Source organism: Henckelia pumila, chromosome 1 (assembly GCF_033568475.1).
Source record: "Henckelia pumila isolate YLH828 chromosome 1, ASM3356847v2, whole genome shotgun sequence".
In the NCBI taxonomy this organism is placed as follows: domain Eukaryota; kingdom Viridiplantae; phylum Streptophyta; class Magnoliopsida; order Lamiales; family Gesneriaceae; genus Henckelia; species Henckelia pumila.
In genome coordinates, this window is record NC_133120.1 from 145386015 (window position 1) to 145401516 (window position 15502).

The following is a 15502-nucleotide window of genomic DNA, read 5'->3' on the forward strand; positions in this document are numbered from 1 at the left end:
CAGTTTCGCCTCCTCGCCGATGGTGTTTTGAAGATCGTATAGGCATCTGTCTTCCAGGATACAACGGTAGTACCAGTAGCAAATAAACACAAATTTGCAACTCCGGCGAACAGAAAGTATACCTGATCATAATTACTCTTAAAATAAACAAGAAGAAACCAAAATATGAGACCAAAAAGCTTTTAGATGATATCCTAATAATATATTTGAGATAATTAGATGAATATAAATAGACTTGAGACCATTCAAGTCTACTACGTTTCATCTAATTCACTGTTTCAACACAATTAAATAAATTTGGTTTAACTCATGAAGTATGTTACATGTTACATGAATTAACACCATTAATTCATTTACAATTAAAGCATCCAATTCAAACCGTAAATGCATTCTAATAATCCCCCACATGAATTAAAATTGATCAAGGAAAAAAACTGGGTGATAACATTCAACAGTTGAATCTTGCATATGATAGGTAGGTGTTATCTTTTGAACCTTTCCTTGTGAAAGTATATTATTTTACTGGTTGATCAGTATACACGATGTCCTTGAACTGTTCTGCTGTTTGTGTAAACTTCAATATACTTCACACATGATTCTTCTTGATACATTATTGTTCTCATGATTGTGTTCATTTTATCCATGAACACTCACCTGGTTTCGCGAGAGGGTCTAGAATTGAGCCGTGCAATTCCTTCGAAGCAGCCCCACTTCTCTCTCACATAGGTGATTCTTTGTAAGAAACAATTTGTATTGTTTTGTTCATTTTTTGTCACATAAGAATCATTAAAAGCCATATGCTAATCCTCCATTTTCACTGTTTCATCATAGGAATGGACAAGGGATAACCCCCACAGTGATTCACCAAGTCAGTGCAAGTAGGTTGTCCCATTGAACCTAGTTCTTGGGATCTCCAGTCAACATAGGTTGGGTTTTCCTTTGCACCAACTTATTCAGTTGACTTAAGTCTCATTCCCCTCGATGATTTTGCAACTAGCTCTCTATTTAACCCTTTGGTTAGCGGATCCGCTAGATTATCTTTTGATTTCACTTAATCAATAAAGATAACTCCAGTTGAGAGTAGTTGTCTAATAGTATTATGTCTACGACATATATATCTCGACTTACCATTATACATATTACTATTTGATCTTCCAATCGCAGATTGGCTATCACAATGAATACAAATATCTGGCACAGTTTTCGGCCATATTGGAATATCTTCTAAAAATAAACGCATCCACTCAGCCTCTTCACCACATTTGTCAAGGGCTATAAATTCAGATTCTATCGTAGATTTGGCTATTACTGTCTGCTTAGAAGATTTCCATGCAATTGCTGCACCTCCTAGCATGAATATATATACACTAGTAGATTTTGAATCTTTCATATCAGATATGCAGTTCGCATCACTATATCCTTAAATAATAGCAAGATATCTGGTATAGTGCAGTCCATAATCACGAGTATATCTCAAATATCTAATGTAGTAGCCCGTACCCTAATTGAGTAATTAAAGGATTAATGCTAATTAAATAAATTGGGTATCGGACGGATCGGAAGCTCCGATGAGCGATCGGAGGCACCGATAATATTACGTCAGGCATGAAGTGTGGTTGGATCGGAAGCTCCGATCACCCCTATCCGGAGTCAACAAGTGATATTTTGACACGTGGCAGATTAGGATTTTCGGAAGCTCCGATGGCAGGATCGGACGTTTCGATCGAGGTTTGGACGTTCCGATCAAGGATCGGAAGTTCCGACCGTTGTCTATAAATAGAGGGCCGATGCTTCATTTCCAATTGCCAATTCCGAGTATTTCCCTCTCTTTTCTAGTCTATTCGAGTTGTTCTAGACTTCCTAGGCTTGACCCGGCGGTCGGTGAGGCGTTCGGTAGTCGTAGCGGAGTTGTGCCCAAGTTCTGGAGGCATCGACATCAAAGAGCTAACGACGGACGAAGGTATAACTTTTGCTTCCTATAAATATTTAGGAGTATGCAATAGCTTAGTTAAGGCTTTTAGAGCGCTTTAATGATAGTAGTATCATTTGACAGTGTAGAGCAGACTATAAGCGTGGACCTAGAGTTGGTAGAGCTTGCACTGATTTGAGGTACGGAAGTACTGTTCGAGATATCCTGACTGAGTATGCATGTATTATGTGACTGCATGGTTTATATTTCATTGATTTATGCTGCATTCATTTGCATACTGAGCTATCTCCTTCGAGATGTCTGTTAGTAGGGTTTTTTCCTATCCTGTTAGTGGTTGGACTTCCATCGATTTGGGTCCGGCATATCCACTTGTATTATGGTATAAGAGCCACCTCCTGAAGCGACGGCACAACGTGCTACATACCAGGGCCCGGTCTGTCTCTGTTATCTGATCCTTGACCTCGAGTTTATAGGGAGTTCACTTTGCATGCATGTATACTCATACTCTCGTACTGAGCGTTTTATGATCACGTCTCGTACTCTGTGTTTCTGGACACCCTATTCCATGGGGAAGGTTTGCGATTGGACGAGGAGAGTGGATCCAGGAGAGGCTAGTCAGTGGTTGACCAGCTGGAGCTTCGTCTAGGTTTTATTTCTGTTGTTTTGAGGTTGATACAACTATTCGATTTGGTTGTATATTATTTGGATAAATTACAGATTCTTTTTCTTGGGATTGTATTATTTTTATGGTTTCCGCAGTTTTATTCTGATATCTGTTTAATTAAGTTAATTGCATGCCTAAGTTCTGTTTAGTAGGTGATCCGGGTAAGGGTCACTACATTTATGGTATCAGAGCATGCATAGTATTCTTGGGATTTAGACTCTGCATAAGGTAACCGTGAGGTATTTTTGTAGATGGCAAATCATGACGACCGGAGTTCTCATGGCAGTATTGGTGGGCATTGGGGTGATGCCGACCGGGAGCCTCATCGAGAACGGCGTCATCGTCATCATGACGACGAGCGTTTCACTGTGCGTCGATTCTTAGCTATGGGTCCTAAGCCCTTAGTTGGAGGTGAGTCTCCGGAGGATGGAAAATTGGTTAGACCGCATGGAGATGACTTTTCAGACTTTCCACTGCACCGAGGAGCAGAAGATGGAGACCCTTGGCTATCTTCTGGATGGACGTGCGCGCAGGTGGTGGAGGTTTACTTCTGCACCTTTTGTTGCGGCGAGAGGAGTGGCCACCTAGGCCAAGTTCCGCACAGGTTTCCAAAAGTGGTATTTTCCTCCTGCACTCCGTCAGTCGAAGGCAGGCGAGCTACTGAGTCTGCGACAGGGAGCCATGTCTATTGATGAGTATCAGCAGAGGTTCTTTGATCTGCTATCCTATTGCCCCGAGATTGCTGATAACTCAGAGATGAAGTATAATCTGTTCCTTCAGGGCCTTAACCCTGAGATCCATGACCGTGTGGCGGTTGGTGACGATATGTCCTACGAGGGTTTGGTGAGCCGTTGTCACCAGGCGGAGGACAGCATTCGGCGGAACAGGTCTTTCCCTCAGTCGAGGACTGCTAGGTCTTTGGGTCCCCGTGCCCAAACTTTCAAGAAGTCTGGATCTACTTCTTCTTCCTCTGGCTCTACTGGTGTTGTCCGTTATGGTAAGAAGGACAAGTGTGATCACTGTGGGAAGAACCATCCATCCGACAAGTGCCGTAGAGCTTCTGGAGCTTGTTTCCGTTGTGGAGAGACTGGTCATATCCGGAGGGATTGTCCACTGTCTGGGGGAGGCGGTTCTGGTTCTGGTTCAGGATCGGGTTCTCAGGCCACCGTTCAGCAGAGGTCGCAGGGACAGCCTGTTGGGAGTTCTCATTCGAGGCCACGAGCTTCTGGCCAGGTGTTTGCCTTGAGGCATGATCAGGCAGTGGAGGAGAATGAGAAAGTCATCGCAGGTACATTTATGCTTTATGGTATACCTGCTCTTGTACTTATTGACACTGGTGCATCTCATTCTTTCATTTCTGCAGCGTTCTGAGGTTCAGGTGAACAAGGATTTGACCTATGTTGAGAAACCTATTCGTATCCTGGATTATAAGGATAAGGTTTTACGGAACAAAGTCATTCCTTTGGTTTTAGTTCAGTGGCAGCGCCGAGGCACTGAGGAAGCTACTTGGGAGCTTGAGGACAGGATGCGTGAAGACCATCCTGAGTTGTTTTGATTTCATTCTTTAAGTTGTATTCAGTTGCAAACTCTGTAAACGTTTGATTTGAATAAAGAATGTTTCTGATTTCTGTATTGCATTCGGTACTTAAGATCTGATTTCGAGGACGAAATATCTTAAGTGGGGGAGAATGTAGTAGCCCGTACCCTAATTGAGTAATTAAAGGATTAATGCTAATTAAATAAATTGGGTATCGGACGGATCGGAAGCTCCAAAGGCACGATCGGAAGCTCCGAACAGGATCGGAAGCTCCGATGAGCGATCGGAGGCACCGATAATATTACGTCAGACATGACGTGTGTTTGGATCGGAAGCTCCGAACAGGATCGGAAGCTCAGATCACCCCTATCCGGAGTCAACAAGTGATATTTTGACACGTGGCATATCAGGATCTTCGGAAGCTCCGATGGCAGGATCGGACGTTCCGATCGAGGTTCGGACGTTCCGATCAAGGATCGGAAGTTCCGATCGTTGTCTATAAATAGAGGGTCGAGGCTTCATTTCCAATTGCCAATTCTGAGTATTTCCCTCTCCTTTCTAGTCTATTCGAGTTGTTCTAGCCTTCCTAGGCTTGACCCGGCGGTCGGCGAGGCATTCGGTAGTCGTAGCGGAGTTGTGCCCAAGTTCTGGAGGCATCGACATCAAAGGGCTAACGACGGACGAAGGTATAGGTTTTGCTTCCTATAAATATTTAGGAGTATGCAATAGCTTAGTTAAGGCTTTTAGAGCGCTTTAATGATAGTAGTATCATTTGGCAGTGTAGAGCAGACTATAGGCGTGGACCTAGAGTTGGTAGAGCTTGCACTGATTTGAGGTACGGAAGTACTGTTCGAGATATCCTGACTGAGTATGCATGTATTATATGACTGCATGGTTTATAAGTCATTGATTTATGCTGCATTCATTTGCATACTGAGCTATCTCCTTCGAGATGTCTGTTAGTAGGGTTTTTCCCTATCCTGTTAGTGGTTGGACTTCCATCGATTTGGGTCCGGCATATCCACTAGTATTATGGTATGGGAGCCACCTCCTGAAGCGACGGCACAACGTGCTACATACCAGGGCCCGGTCTGTCTCTGTTATCTGATCCTTGACCTCGAGTTTATAGGGAGTTCACTTTGCATGCATGTATACTCATACTCTCGTACTGAGCGTTTTATGCTCACGTCTTGTACTCTGTGTTTCTGGATACCCTATTCCATGGGGCAGGTTTGCGATTGGACGAGGAGGGTGGATCCAGGAGGGGCTAGTCAGTGGTCGACCAGCTGGAGCTTCGTCTAGGTTTTATTTCTGTTGTTTTGAGGTTGATACAGCTATTCGATTTGGTTGTATATTATTTGGATAAATTACAGATTCCTTTTCTTGGGATTGTATTATGTTTATGGTTTCCGCAGTTTTATTCTGATATCTGTTTAATTAAGTTAATTGCATGCCTAAGTTCTGTTTAGTAGGTGATCCGGTAAGGGTCACTACATCTAAGCAATCTCACAATTGCTTTTCAGTGTTCAGCTCCTAGATTACTCGTGAATCTACTCAATTTGATTACTACATAGGCTATGTCTAGTCTTGTACAACTCATTAATTACATTAGACTCAATGATTCGAGAGTATTCTAATTGAGATACACTCTTATTTCGATTCTTCGATAAATGTTGACTCATATCTATCGGAGTTTTAGCCAATCCAAAATCATCCTTGTTGAATTTTTCAAGAATTTTGTCAACATAATGTGTTTGCCTCAGAACAAGACCTTCTGATATTCTTTGGATCTTAATTCCAAGAATTACATCAGCTAAGCCCATGTCTTTCATGTCAAATCTTGAGTTCAACAATTTTTTAGTGGATTTAACCATCTTATCATTTCTCCCAATGATAATCATGTCATCTACGTAAAGACATAAAATAACAGTGTCTTTAAGATATACACATTTGTCATACTCATTGACTTTGAATCCACTTTCTATCATGGTTTTATCAAACTTTTCATGCCATTGTTTTGGTTCTTGCTTTAAGCCATACAAAGACTTCACCAATTTACAAACTTTGTTTTCCTGCTGAAACGACTCGATCTAATAAAATACTAGAAATGTTTTTAAAATAATAATAATAATAATAATAATAATAATAATAATAATAATAATAATAATAATAATAATAATAATAATACATATATGCCCATACATATATGTATAAACACTTAAAATAAAGATTAATTAAAACTTGATATAAATGATGTTCAAAATATTTAATAAAATTTTCGAATCATGCAGTAATAAATTAATATCTCAACTAAAAATCCATAAACCATGCATCCATAAAAAAATAATATTTTCAACCACAAAAAACGTGTAAATGCGAAAAAATTGTTTTAAAGTACTGATAAAAATATCATGACATAAAACACGAATAGCACCGGTCACGGGTGCCGTCTGCGTGTGAACTCATAGGCCCTCACTGTCGGTCGGAGCAACCGTGTCATCAACTATATCATCATAATCACCTGCACCATATAAGCGTAGTGAGCCTAGAGGCTCAACATGTCTAATCTTATACATAACAAGGGTTAAAATCATGCAATCACATAATCATACTAATACATATACTTACATGAACATGCATGCATGATCTTAAAATAAAGTATCATGAATATCTGACTGTGCATACATCATAAATAACATACTTAACATAGTTGAGCATATCATCATTATAAACGGTCAATGGTTATATCCATGAATGTGATTGAATCTGTGCCGACTCATCAGTTTATAAAACCAACGTACGTGGCGGTGAATAATCACCTCTATGCTGGTAATAAACTACCTCTGAACTGTGCTGGTGGTAAACCACCTCTAAATTGTGCTGTCACATCACTTCAATTCCCATCATAAAAATTATTTTCTTGCTCAACTCTTAATCATGATCTCATAAATAAATTATTTCATGTATGCATGCATTTCAAATATGTCCGTAATATACATTTAATTAATTTTCATAATATATACTTATACTTAAAATTAACTTTCATGCATAAAATAAATTAAATATATATTCCGGACTTAGTAAATTTTTCATGGGATGGTCCAGACTGCTGATCACTCACACTAAGCCCAATAAATTCTTAAAGTAGCCCAATAACTTGAAATAAAGCCCAAATTCCAATTTATTACTTAAATAATACCCTTAACCATAATTGAGCCTAAATAAAATATTTAAACCCAATAACTTAATTTAAGCCCAAAAATCATATTTTAACCCAAATAAAATAATTAAACAGAATTGGGCCTAAATATAATATTTAAGCCCAATAACTTAATTAAACCCAATAAAATCCCCGACTGGCCCAAAAATTCATAGACTGACCCAATAATTCTCATGGGCTCCCAAGCCCATAAAAAAAATTATTGGGCTAACTTAAATAAATAATACGAGGCCCAAATAAAAATATTTAAAGACCCAAATAATTTTTTAAATAATTAACTTGGCCCGAAAAAAACACTTAAACTAATAAATACTTTAAAAATAAAATACCCTAGCCCGACTCACCTAATCCGGACCCGAACCCCACTAACATGACCCACGACCCCTCGGACCAGACCGGGACCACCAAGCCCAAGCCCAGCCCGAAATAAAACACAAAAGCCCGATCCCATTCCCAGCTGCTACATGGCTGCGAGCAGTCATAAAGATGGACGTCGGTTGGCCAGATCCGGCCACCACCGGCCGGAGTACCACCTTCTATACCTAGCCCACATCCAGAAATTTCTATCAAGCCAAAAACCAGCCCAAACCGTGACCTGAGCAGCTCACACGAAGGCCTGCACTTAACCCCTTCCCAGCTCGCGCGCAAGAATGAGAAACTGCTGTAATTTCTCTCGTACGACCTGCTCAGACCACCAAATGCTGTGAACAAACCTCTAGGGGTTTCTAATGCATCCAACCTCACCTCAAACCACGGCCCGAGGAAGGAGAACGAACCTCTTTTACGCAGAACTCTTGCACTGCGCGATCTGGTGCAACAGAAGGAAAAAGCCACGGTTCCAGCCTATTCAACCTTAAAACTCCGACCCAGATCAATCTTAAGGACCCTTAGACACCCACTTATCCATGCACCAGCAGCCATAACCGATCCAGATGAAGAAAATGTGAGACGCAACACCAAAAAGACAAGAACATGTGAGCGTTAGCATAAAAATTCCAAGATCTTGCATGGATTCGTGCATACCTCTTAAAATCACAATAAATCTGACAAAACAACTTGTATATAGCTTATATGGTGAGAAAAGAAGAGATTAAACATGCCTTTTGATTTATTTGAAGCTAAACTCGCGTGTACGGGTTTCCGGATGACGGATAGACGAAGAATTGATAAAACTCTTGAAGCTGCTGCTATGGGGATCTGCTAAGCTGCTGTGGAACGTGTGAATGGAGGTGGAAGGGAGTGGAGGTGGCTTGGAGGGGAAAGAAACTTAGGTTTAGGTGTGATTAGGAGTAATTTAGGATAATTAGGTTAATAATTAATTAGGATAGAAATTATACCATATAATAAAAAAAAATTAACTTTAAAACACATGCTAATATAATATAAAACTTGCTAATCTCGAAATACCAAATTATGGTATTTTTAAAAGTTAATAAAAGTCATAAAAATGGCTTAATTTGGATAAAAATGAGCTCACTAATATATATATATATATATATATATATATATATAATATCATAAATTTTGTGAATTAAAACCTTAAAATAATATTTTAATGCTCCTAAAAACCTCATAAAATAATGTGGATGAAAAATCAATATCTCGTCCGTTCACGGTCTCGTCTACGCGATCAAATTAATCAATTACTCAAAAATCTGCAAATTTCATAATTATGGGTTGAATGCTAAAATAATTTTAAATCATGCACATAATATACATAATAACACATAAATAACATTTAACCCACATTTCTAAATTTTAAATAATTAAATTCTCCTAATTATGCATGCGAATTTACGTATTAAAATTCCGGGTGTTACAATTCTCCCCCCTTAAAATAAATTTCGTCCTCGAAATTGAAGTACTTACCCGAACAACTCCGGGTAGCGAGTCCTCATATCAGCCTCGGTCTCCAAAGTAGCTTCCTCCTCAGAGTGATTCAGCCACTGGACTTTGACCATTGGTATGACTCGCGTCCTGAGCCTCCGCTCCTCCCTAGCCAAAATCCGCACTGGCCTTTCCTCGAAAGCTAGCTCTGGCTTCAACTGTAGAGGCTCGTAATCAAGGATATGCGACGGATTCGAGATGTATCTCCGAAGCATGGACACATGGAACACGTTGTGCACTACCATAAGATTTGGTGGTAGCACCAAACGGTAGGCCAACGTGTCAACCCCCTCCAAAATCTCTAATGGTCCAATATATCTCGGATTGAGCTTGCCTCTTCGACCAAAGAGCATCACACCCTTCATAGGTGACACCTTCAGAAATACATGGTCAGAGCTCAAGATCTCGTCGTCGTGTGTCAGCATAACTATTCTGACGACTCTGAGCAGTCCTCATACGATCATGTATCTGAGTCACAATATCCGCAATTTGCTGCACTATCTCGGGTCCTAGTAGAACTTTCTCTCCAACCTCGTCCCAGTGCACGCGAGATCTGCATATCCTCCCATAGAGAGCAGCATAAGGAGTCATACCTATAGACACCTGATAAATTTTGTTATAGGTGAACTCCACTAATGGTAGTCTCGATTCCCAAGAGCCCTGGAAATCGATGACACAAGCCCTCAATAAATTTTCAAGGACCTGAATCACCCTCTCAGACTGACCATCTTTCTGGGATGAAAAACGGTGCTGAATAGTAACTTAGTCCCCAAAGTTGTGTGCAGACTTTTCCAAAATGCAGATGTGAATCTTGGATCTCTGTCTGACACAATAGACACAGGTATGCCATGCAGTCTAATAATCTCTCTGATATAAAGCTCTGCATACTGAGTCAAAGTGAAAGCAGTTCTCATCGGTAGAAAATGAGCTGATTTGGTGAGTCGATATATAGTCACCCAAATCGTTGTACAACCTCTGGCACTCCTCGGAAGACCTACCACAAAATCTATCGCGATGTTCTCCCAATTCCATTCTGGAATGGGGAGAGGCCTAAGCAAGCCTGCTAAACGCTGATGCTCTGCTTTGACTTGATGACAAGTCGAACACTCTGATACAAATTGTCCAATGTCTCTCTTTATTCCAGGCCACCAATACAAAGACTTCAAATCTGGGTACATCTTTGTACTTACTAGATGAATGGAGTGCGGAGATGTGTGAGCCTCTGTCAGGATCTCTGTCCTCTACTGATCGATGTTTGGTACCCACATCCGACCTCGTTACTGAACAATATCATCTACGACAGTATAAAGAAGATTGCTCTTAGCCTCATCCTTCTGCCTCATCCACTGCAACTGCTCATCATTATCGAAGAGTTGGCTGCACTTTCATTACTTCTAAACTCGGCGCATGCCCGCCCAAGTAGACCTCCATCTCAAACCCCCTAAATCTCCCTTTGAAGTGGCAACTGCACTGATAAACATGATACCACTGATGTCTTCTGACTCAAAGCATCGGCCACTACATTAGCCTTACCCGGATGGTAGCTAATGTCACAGTCATAATCCTTCACGAGCTTTAGCCATCGGCATTGCCTTATGTTCAACTCCTTCTGGGTGAAGAAGTACTTGAGGCTCTTGTGATCGGTGAAAATCTTACACTTCTCGCCATACAGATAGTGCCTGTAGATTTTCAACGCAAACACAACTGCTGCAAGCTCCAGATCATGTGTCGGATAATTCTGCTCATGAATCTTCAGCTGCTCGACGCATAAGCAATCACTCTGTCACACTGCATAAGTACGACGCCTAACCCAGCTTAGACGCATCTGTGTACACCACTAACTCCTCGTGTGCGACTGACATCACTAACACTGGTGCAGAAGTGAGTGCCTCCTTCAAGTGATCGAAGCTCCTCTGACAATCAGGACTCCACAAAAACTTCGCATTCTTCTTGGTCACGGATGTCAAGGACACTGCAATAGAGGAAAATCCCTTGATAAACTTCCTGTAGTATCTGGACAAACCCAAGAAACTGCGAATCTCTGATGCGTTCTTCGGAGTCCCCCAGTTTTGCACTGCCTCAACCTTAGACTGATCCACTGCTATACCATCTCTGGAAACAACGTGGCCAAGAAATGCCACCTGCTCAAGCCAAAACTCATACTTGCTGAACTTTGCATACAATCGATGCTCCCTCAGAGTCTGCAAAGCTGTCTGCAAGTGCTGTCTATGCTCCTTCATGCTCCTGGAGTAGATCAATATGTCATCAATAAATACTATGATGAACTGATCAAGATACAGTTGAAATACACGGTTCATGAGATCCATGAAGATCGCTGGAGCATTAGTCAATCCGAATGGCATCACTAAGAACTCGTAATGCCCATATCGTATCCGGAAAGCAGTCTTGGACACATTAGAATCTCTGATCCGCAACTGATGGTATCTAGATTGCAGATCGATCTTGGAGAATACCAAAGCTCCCTGCAACTGATCAAATAAGTCCTCTATCCTTGGCAGTGGGTACTTATTCTTCACTATAACCCTGTTGAGCTCTCGGTAGTCAATACACAGCCTCATGTTGCCATCCTTCTTCTTCACAAATAACACTGGCGCTCCCCAAGCAGAAACACTAGGGCAAATAAAGCCTTTTTTTTCCAATAACTCCTGAATCTGCTCCTTCAGCTCTTTCATCTCAGTAGGAGAAAGTCGGTACGGTGCCTTAGAGATAGACAAAATATCTGGCATCAACCCAATACTGAACTCCACTTCTCTAGCTGGTGGAATTCCTGCAACGTCATCCGAAAAGACATCCAGGAAGTCACGAACAACTTCTATCTCTGACAAAGATCTGGTAGGCGGTTCATACACTGCCACAACAATGTCAAGAAACCCCTGGCAACCCCTCCGTAATAATTTCCTCGCACGCACAAAGGAGATAACATGCGAAACACTGCTGCTCTGAGATACAAAGAAGATAAACGGGTAGCCCTTAGAAGGTTTCACTGATACTGTCCTCCGATAGAAGTCAATCGAAGCTCCATTAACTGTCAGCCAGTCCATACCCAAAATCAAATCAAACTCGGTCATCGGCAAAACCACTAGGTCAGCTCTGATGGAGTGTCCCTGCAGCTCTAACTCCAAACCTCTGATGATACTAGTGGTAGTAAAAATCTCTCCAGATGACATGGTGACATTATAACCTGTGGTAGCAACCTCGGGTGTGATACCTACCCGCCTGATAAACTCTTTTGAGATAAACGACTGCAGAGCTCCAGATTCTAGCAACGCAAACGTAGAGTTACCTCTAACCAGAATCCTCTCTTCATGCAAAATATTTCCAAGCAGATGCACCCAAATCTTAATTTACCCAATTTCACACCTATGGACTACTCGTCTCCGAGGCATATTGTATCACCACATATTCCTCACGTAAATCGTAATGCATAACTAAGTATTTAAAACATTCATAACATAAAACCTTAAACTATGAACACATGCTTCTAGTAAAACATATTAAAACATTTAAAACTTACAGACCGATAGTGTGGCTTCTGAGCTTCACGTAGCATACTAGTCACCCTCAAAGGACCGTGCTCTGATACCAAATGAAACGACTCGATCTACTAAAATACTAGAATTTTTTTTAAATAATAATAATAATAATAATAATAATAATAATAATAATAATGATAATAATAATAATAATAATAATAATAATAATAATAATAATAATAATAATAATACATATATGCCCATACATATATGTATAAACACTTAAAATAAAGATCAATTAAAACTTGATATAAATGATGTTCAAAATATTTAATAAAATTTTCGAATCATGCAGTAATAAATTAATATCTCAACTAAAAATCCATAAACCATGCATCCATAAAAAAATAATATTTTCAACCACAAAAAACGTGTAAATGCGGAAAACTTGTTTTAAAGTACTGATAAAAATATCATGACATAAAACACGAATAGCATCGGTCACGGGTGCCGTCTGTGTGTGAACTCATAGGCCCTCACCGCCGGTCGGAGCAACCGTGTCATCAACTATATCATCATAATCACCTGCACCATATAAGCGTAGTGAGCCTAGAGGCTCAACATGTCTAATCTTATACATAACAAGGGTTAAAATCATGCAATCACATAATCATACTAATACATATACTTACATGAACATGCATGCATGATCTTAAAATAAAGTATCATGAATATCTGACTGTGCATACATCATAAATAACATACTTAACATAGTTGAGCATATCATCATTATAAACGGTCTATGGTTATATCCATGAATTTGACTGAATCTATGCCGACTGATCAGTCTATAAAACCAACGTACATGGCGGTGAATAATCACCTCTATGTTGATAGTAAACTACCTCTGAACTGTGCTGGTGGTAAACCACCTCTAAATTGTGCTGTCACATCACTTCAATTCCCATCATAAAAAATATTTTCTTGCTCAACTCTTAATCATGATCTCATAAATAAATTATTTTATGTATGCATGCATTTCAAATATGTCCGTAATATAAATTTTATTAATTTTCATAATATATATACTTATACTTAAAATTAACTTTCATGCATAAAATAAATTAAATATATATTCCGGACTTAGTAAATTTTTCATGGGATGGTCCAGACTGCTGATCATTCACACTAAGCCCAATAAATTCTTAAAGTAGCCCAATAACTTGAAATAAAGTCCAAATTCCAATTTATTACTTAAATAATACCCTTAACCATAATTGGGCCTAAATAAAACATTTAAGCCCAATAACTTAATTTAAGCCCAAAAATCATATTTTAACCCAAATAAAATAATTAAACATAATTGGGCCTAAATAAAATATTTAAGCCCAATAACTTAATTAAACCCAATAAAATCCCCGACTGGCCTAATAATTCCCATGGGCTCCCAAGCCCATAAAACAATTATTGGGCTAACTTAAATAAATAATATGAGGCCCAAATAAAAATAATTAAAGACCCAAATAATTTTTTAAATAATTAACTTGGCCCGAAAAAAACACTTAAACTAATAAATACTTTAAAAATAAAATACCCTAGCCTGACTCACCTAACCCGGACCCTGCTCGCAAACGTACGAGTGTCAAGTTTTAATATAGTGATAAAATTAGATATCGATCCCACAGGGAGTAAAATAAAAATATTCAGTACTTGTAATTAAAATAGTCCAAACATTATCTAGAAAATCAAACTTTCAGAACTTTTGCAAAAAAATAAAAATAGCAATGAATTTTTGATAAGCACGCACACAACTTTCAGATAAATATCAATCAAAGAAAGATGGTCTAGAGGTATAGATTTCACCTGGTTTCAACAACAGTCAATCCTAATTAATTAATCTTCATGAATTCCAATCAATTAATAGCCAAGAACACTTAAGTTTATTATTTCCCTCTCCCGAGCAACAAATAATTTTTATCAACTACAATTAAATTCCAATATCCATATTAAGAATTTATCGCAGTGATCTATCACAAAAAAATGTTCTCTTTTAAAAGCTCTGTTTAAATTATACACTCTCCCGAGCTGTATAAATAATTAATAGTGTATTTTCTAATGATCCTATTCAAAATCTCCTCTCCCGAGTGCCAGATTTCAAATAAATATTACAAATCCATTATTGATCAAATAATTAAAAGGACAATCAATTCTAAAAAAAAAACAATTAATCTAGAAGAAACTCAATTCAATAAAATCAAAAATTCATGAAAGTGTCTACACCAGGTTCCATCCGACCTCTAGACTATAAAAATTAGTTCATAATAAAATTCTGAATAAAACAAAACATGTTCAAAAATCCAAACATATTCAGAATAAAATAAATAAAAGATAAAGAAAACAAATCCGTCGTCGACGCCGTGTCCGGTCGTTCGATCTCCGTCTTCGTTCTTCAGATAAGCTCCAGAAATTCTTCTTCAAAAGTTCACGATCAAATATTTCTCTGATATGCGTGTGGTGTGTGGCTCTCTTGTTTGGGTGCCGCTTCTTCTCCTCTCAAATCTCTCAAATTTTTGCGTGTTGTTGTGTGGCGGCTTCCCTCTCTTGATTGTGTCCTTTAAGTTCCTTTTATATGCCCTCGAAGCCTGCCGAATAAAGCTCGAAAAAGTCTCAAAATTTCCTTCCCGAAAAATTACAAAATCTGACTTTTGGATGACGCGGACGCGCAGTAGAGTGGCAAGGGCGTGCATGAGCCTCGAATTTGGCTTCCATT